Source organism: Tenrec ecaudatus, chromosome 7, assembly GCF_050624435.1.
Source record: "Tenrec ecaudatus isolate mTenEca1 chromosome 7, mTenEca1.hap1, whole genome shotgun sequence".
Classification (NCBI taxonomy): domain Eukaryota; kingdom Metazoa; phylum Chordata; class Mammalia; order Afrosoricida; family Tenrecidae; genus Tenrec; species Tenrec ecaudatus.
Genome location: NC_134536.1, coordinates 109145234 through 109151807, shown reverse-complemented (window position 1 = coordinate 109151807; position 6574 = coordinate 109145234). Strand labels below are relative to the sequence as shown.

At 44.7% G+C, this 6574-nt stretch overlaps 1 pseudogene; it reads left to right on the top strand.

Moving 5' to 3' along the window:
- The first annotated feature begins 748 nt into the window (after positions 1–748).
- On the top strand, positions 749–2517 carry LOC142453529 (DET1 homolog pseudogene; annotated as a pseudogene).
- The last annotated feature ends 4057 nt before the right edge of the window (positions 2518–6574 follow it).

Genomic DNA, 6574 nt, shown 5'->3' with positions numbered 1-6574 from the left:
TTTTCGCTGTCCCTCTATTGTAACAAGCATGATGTCTTTCTCCAGGGAATGTACTCTCTTGACAAGTCTGAAGCATGGGAGAAACGTCTCACTGTCTTTGCAACAGAGAAGACATTTGGCCATAATTATTGTTGGTTATTACAGCAGCCAATAGTAGTTTTAATATCCCTTGCCAATATTATAATTCAAATGAATTTATTCTTCTTTGATCGTTCTTATTCAATGTTCAACTTCCAAGTACCTTACTCAATCCCAAGCATTCTTTGATCTCTTCATTGCTGCTTCCCTAAACACTGACTATGAATTCAAGCAGGATGAAATCCTTGACCACTTTGATTTTTTTCTCTGTTTATCATGATGTAACCTATTGGTCCAGTTGTGAGGATTTGGGTCTTTTTAACGATGATTTATAATCCACATTGAAAGAATAATTCTTGGCACCCAGCCGGGGTTCGAAGCATGGTGGGGGCGGGGCCGGGGGAGGCGCGCACCAAGCCGGCTGGGGGGCCCCTCGCCCCGGCCCTTTGAGTCGGTACCGGACAGCACCAGGAGTAGCTGTTTTAATCAGGTGAAAGGTCACGTCAGCAATGTGCTAGAGGTGAACAAGAATGGACTCAGAGAGGAAGCTTGTGGTGACCTGGGAATTAGAAGCTGGCTATGTATCTACCAAATTGACTTCAAGATTCCATTAATGGGTTGTGATTGGCAGTTGAGCGACGTGATTTGCCCACTTAGAGGGTTCGTCTGTTGGACATGCCCACCAAGTAAGGATGCTTACAAGTTAGTCCCGGGAAGCCAGACCTGTTTCCAGACTGGAAATCGGGGTGAAGAGCTGGGGAGCTCCCAGGCTCAGAGATGTGATCATGGATCACCATGCTTCCACCATCAAACCTCGGAGAATCCAAAACCAAAATGTCATTCACCGCCTGGAACGCCGACGGATCAGCTCAGGCAGGGCAGGCGCCCATTGGCACCAGGTCCGGGTGCTCCACCAGAACGTCTTCCCTAACTTTACGGTGGTCAATGTGGAGAAGCCGCCCTGCTTCCTGCGAAAATTCTCATCGGACGGGCGCTTCTTTATTGCTTTTTCTTACGACCAGACATTTCTGGAAATCTATGAGTACCAGGGCTGCCAGGCGGCCGAGGACCTACTGCAGGGCTATGAAGGGGAGATCCTGTCCAACGGCAATGACCAGCGGTCAGTCAATATCCGGGGGCGGCTCTTTGAACGCTTTTTTTGTCCTGCTGCACATCACCAACGTGGCGGCCAATGGCGAGCACCTGAACCGGGAGTGCAGCCTCTTCACCGACGACTGCCGGTGCGTCATTGTGGGCTCCGCTGCCTACCTCCCGGACGAGCCACACCCGCCTTTCTACGAGGTCTACCGGAACAGCGAGTCGGTGACGCCCAACCCGCGCTCCCCTCTGGAGGACTACTCCCTCCACATCATTGACCTGCACACGGGCCGTTTGTGTGACACTCGCACGTTCAAGTGTGATAAGGTGGTCCTGTCGCACAACCAGGGGCTGTACTTGTACAAGAACATCCTGGCTATCCTGTCGGTGCAGCAGCAGACCATTCACGTCTTCCAGGTGACCCCCGAGGGCACGTTCATTGATGTGCGGACCATTGGCCGCTTCTGCTACGAGGATGACCTCCTCACGGTCTCTGCTGTGTTCCCAGAGGTGCAGCGGGACCGGCAGATGGGCATGGCCAATCCCTTCAGGGACCCTTTTATCAACTCCCTGAAGCACCGGCTGCTGGTGTACTTGTGGCGCCGGGCAGAGCAAGACGGGAGCGCAATGGCCAAGAGGCGCTTCTTCCAGTACTTTGACCAACTCCGGCAGCTGCGCATGTGGAAGATGCAGCTTTTGGATGAGAACCACCTGTTTATCAAATATACCAGCGAGGACGTTGTCACTCTGCGGGTCACGGACCCGTCACAGGCATCATTCTTTGTCGTGTACAACATGGTGACAACAGAAGTGATTGCCGTCTTTGAGAATACGTCGGATGAGCTTTTGGAGCTCTTCGAGAACTTCTGTGACCTCTTCCGGAACGCCACCCTGCACAGCGAAGTCCAGTTTCCCTGCTCAGCTTCCAGCAACAATTTTGCAAGGCAAATCCAGCGCCGGTTCAAAGACACTATTATCAATGCCAAGTACGGAGGCCACACGGAGGCGGTGCGCCGGCTGCTGGGGCAGCTCCCCATCAGTGCCCAGTCCTACAGTGGGAGCCCCTACCTCGACCTCTCTCTCTTCAGCTATGATGACAAGTGGGTGTCAGTCATGGAGAGGCCCAAGACTTGTGGTGATCATCCTATCAGGTTCTACGCCCGGGACTCTGGTCTGCTCAAGTTTGAGATCCAGGCAGGCTTACTGGGCCGCCCCATCAACCACACCGTGCGTCGCCTCGTGGCCTTCACGTTCCACCCCTTTGAGCCTTTCGCCATTTCCGTGCAGAGGACTAACGCAGAGTATGTCGTCAACTTCCACATGCGGCACTGCTGCACGTAGGGGTCTCTCCAAAGCCAGGTGGCCTGTCTTCCAAGATGCTGTTGCCTCCCTCTTACCTCCGTCGACCCCAAAGCAGCAGCCTCTGACCACCAGTCCTGTGCCCGCAGTTCCAGACTGGGATACCTCAAAGGAGACTGAGCAGAAGAGAGAAGTTGGGAGAGGTGGGGACTCGACAGATCAGTGTAACTGAATTTTTAAATGATGTACAATCTAACCGCTGAGGGACCTCAAGTTCGCTCGTTTTTCCCTGTGGGAATACCTAGCATTAATTAAGTTCCTTTAACTTTGGTTTTATTTTGCATTTTATTGCTGTGACAAGGGAGCATCACTGGATCCTCCTCCTTTTCGCTCACGAGCGCCATAGATTCTCTGTCACTTAGCCAGCAAGCAGGGCCGTCTCTATATGCAAATGAACCGGTGAATGAATAAAGCCTTGCTATTTTCTTACTGAAAAAAAGAGAGAAAGAATAATTCTTGGTTTTCATCAGCAAGGGCTTCAAGAGCAAAACTATTTATACCCCTGGGTATTCACCAGGAACTAAATTCATGGGTACCCCCTAAATTTTTCTTAAGTGAAACAGCTTTTAACAGCTTTTAAAATGGTCAAAAGGGATCTCAACGATAAGATATCATGTCTGCCATCCTCAGCTTTACAATGCTCTCTGTCTGATAACTAAGCTAGTCACATTCTCTAACTGTGATTTGAGGTGACTCACCAGAGGCTTCAGCCATGTGTGGACCATCCCATTGGATTTTGGGCTTCTACTGTCCTCCAGACCCTTCTGCAAACCAGGTGTTCATAATTTAAGGTCTAATTCCATTTTCTCTTTATATTATTTACAATCCTTTGACTGCATAGGTCGTTGTGTTGCATCCATGTGGATTTAGATGACATATCACTTTGATAGCTTCTTGTTTGAAAACAAGCCTAAAAAACTCAGAGCCTATTCTTTCTGAGAGCCTGGTAAGATGTTGTTTTATCACCGCATTTTGTTATAGCACCTATATTTTCAGTGAGCTTTGCACAAGGTCAAATATCATGCTGGGTCTTATCATAAGAACTACCGTATATACTCGAATATAAGCCGACCCGAGTATAAGCCGAGGTACTTAATTATTACCTGGGAAACTAGAAAAACTGATTGACTCGAGTATAAACCTAGGGTGGAAAATGCAGAAGCTATTGGTGAGTTTCAATAATCAAAACAAATGAAAAAAATTACTAAAAATTGAGACATCAGTGGGGCAATGTATTTAAATAATTTTAAACAAGACTTTGAAAAAGAACTTTCATGGTAATGACCCCCCTTCCCCCCCCTCCCCACAACATGTTAGCCGGGAAGGGTGGCGGTCCATGCGGGCAGGGGATGCAGGATGTGAATTAACACAGAGACCAGAGGGGAGAGACAGAGCGCAGCCACAGACACATCCTTACCAGTTCAGCTGCCGGTGTAAGTGAATTACTATGGGCGCTTCTGCGAATTGGAGCCGTCCACGTCATAGGGTGGCTCTGATTGGTTAAATGTGAGTAAACAAACATTCAAAGCCCTGCAGTATCAGCAGGGCTTTGAATGAACAGTGGAGAAAATACAATCACCCAGGAGATAACAGGTGCTAGAGAAGGGGGGCGGGGGGGGGGCAGCGAGATGTTACACCTCGCTGTGGTACCACTGACCTGTGTATAAGCCGAACCCCAGTTTTTCAGCACATTTATGTCGGCTTTTTCATGAGTATATACGGTAATTGTTCTTAGATTGGAACTAGAATTAAGTTGCAAATCTACTTCTTGGTCCATGCACAGTTCCCCATGAGCACAATTAAGCACTCTGGAATACCCATTCTTCCCCAGGGTATCCATAGTTTGTTGAAAGTTTTACATAGGCAATTAAACACAAATAATCGTCGTCGTCGTATGCTCTCCTTTGAACCAAATTAATCTGATATCAGCAGTGGTATATCTCTTTCCAGGACCTCTCCTAATCTGGCCTGCACTATGACAGTTCCTTGCCAATGGACTGCTGCAATTGTTGTTGGATGATCTTCAGCAAAAGTTTACTTGCATGTTTTATCAATAACATTGCTCTGTAATTTGCACACTTTGTGTCCTCTTTCTTTGGAAAGGGTAAAAATATGCATCTCTTTTAGTCAGTTGGTCAAGTAGCTGTCTTCTAAATATTTGGCATAGAAGAGCAAATGCTTCCGGTGATTCATCAGTATATTGACACATTCCATCAATACCTGGAGCCCTGCTTTTGACTAATACTTTCAATATAGCTTGGATTTTTCTCTCAGCACAATTGGCTCTGGCTCATATACCTCTTTTAAAAAATGGAATGTCTACAAGTACTTTTTGATATGGGGACTATGTATATTTTCCATCTTCTTTAGATTTTTCCCTTCATTATTTTTCCCAGAGAAACTTTCAGAATTATGACTCAGCACTTGCATTTTCCTTTTTTGATTTTCAAACTCCAGGTCTTTGTGTATTTCATTGTAATATGTGATTATGTCTTCTCAAGTTGCCCTTTGAAATTTTCTGTTAGGCTCTTTTATATCATTATTTATTCAATTTGCCTTAGCTACACTGTGTATAAGATTGTTTTCAACTCTCTTCTGACATCAACTTTTATCTTTCTTTCCTTGTTGAGGCTTTCTACTCCTGTAAGAGTTACAATCTTGGAAATGTACAGGGATAGCTCTAATTTATTCTACAGGGTTGCTATGTGGAAGAATCCACCCGATGGAAGTGAGGTGTGTTTCATTTTGGTCTTATTTTGTTTTTACGTTTTGTCATTGACCTTTTGCTTTCTTTAAAGTAAAATATTCTTGATCCTATTACACAACTTACCAAGTCTTCTATAATTGATATTCAATGTATCAAATCTCTAAAATGTTATTAAGACGTTCTCAGAATTCAGGTGGGATATAATCAGTCTTATTTTGGCTTTCATAAACTTTGCAATTTTCTGTTGCTTCAACATGAACTTACATTTAAGAAATTGTTTATTTGTGACGCCTCTGTATTTGTATCCTTCCCAATTTCTGTAAGCCTATGTATTCCCCGTGCCCAAACTCTAAGGTTTGACCCAATTCCCTCATTAATGCCCTAATTGTTTGAAGTTTTATCTCAAGGTCTGTGATTTACCTTGAATTTATTCTTTTTCATGGAGTGAGGTAAGGGTCTTACTTCATTTTTCTGCAGGTAGATATCCATTTTTCCCAGCAACATTTTCTGAAGATGGCATCTACTTCCCATTTAATATTTTTGGGCCCTTATCAAAGATGTTTTTATTTATGGGTCTTCAGCTCTTTTCCATTGGTCTGAATACCTGCCATTATGCCAGTACCACAATGTTTTGACTACTGTGACCATAGAGTACGTGCTAAAAGCAGATAGAGAAAGCCCTCCCATTTTGTTCTTCTTAAGGAGTTCTCTGCTAATTCTGGGCTTCTTGCCCCTCCATATGAAGTTGGTAATCTGTTTTTCCAATTCTTTGAAGAAGAATGGTGGTATTCATATCAGGATAGCATTGAACTTCTATACTGCCTTGGACAGAACTGACATCTTTACTATATCAGACTGCCAATCCACGAGCGTGGGATATTCTTCCATTTGTTGAAGTCACTCTTGATTTCTTGAAGTAGTGTTCTATAATTTTCCTCATACAAATCTTTCATTTTTTAGTCCGATATATCCCTAGGTATTTCAATTTGTGCTTGGCTATTGTAAAGGGTACTTTTTAAATGGTCTCTTCTGTGATCTTGTCTGATGTATAGAGACGTCCAATAGATTTCTGTTTGTTGATTTTGTATCCTGTCACTCTGCCATATTCCTCTATTGCTTCCAACACTCCGTTTGTGGAGTTTAAGGGATCTTTGATATATAGAATCATATCATCTGCAGCTAGCAATGATGAAGCATATAACTTTCTTCTAGTTCTTAAATGCTTCCTCCCCCCACTATCATGATCCCAATTCTACCTTACAAATCTGGCTATACAAGAGGATATACATTGGTACAGATAGCAACTGGAAACACAGGGAATCCAGGACAGAT